This window comes from Eutrema salsugineum, unplaced genomic scaffold (assembly GCF_000478725.1).
Source record: "Eutrema salsugineum unplaced genomic scaffold, Eutsalg1_0 scaffold_6, whole genome shotgun sequence".
Taxonomy (NCBI): domain Eukaryota; kingdom Viridiplantae; phylum Streptophyta; class Magnoliopsida; order Brassicales; family Brassicaceae; genus Eutrema; species Eutrema salsugineum.
The window spans coordinates 12696284-12696582 of NW_006256547.1; positions in this window are offsets into that span (position 1 = coordinate 12696284).

Consider the following 299-nt stretch of genomic DNA (forward strand, 5'->3'; position numbering starts at 1 on the left):
CCTTTTTTCGTTTTAAACACACCACCAAAACCCTCACAAAACTCGCCTGGTTCTAGACTTCCTTACTTTATATTTTTTTCGAAGGCTTTTGCAGGAAAGATCCTCCTTCCCTGTGGATTCGATCCCTAAGTACTACAATCGATCAGCTGTGCACTTGCGGCTATTGATTTCATTTAGGTAAGACTTGAAAACCCTCACGCAGACACCACATCAAGTTTTTGGCGCCGTTGCCGGGGAAGGCACACGTTTTTTTTTCCTCAAAACCTTAAGAAAGGTTGGTAAATCGACTCTAAAACCCC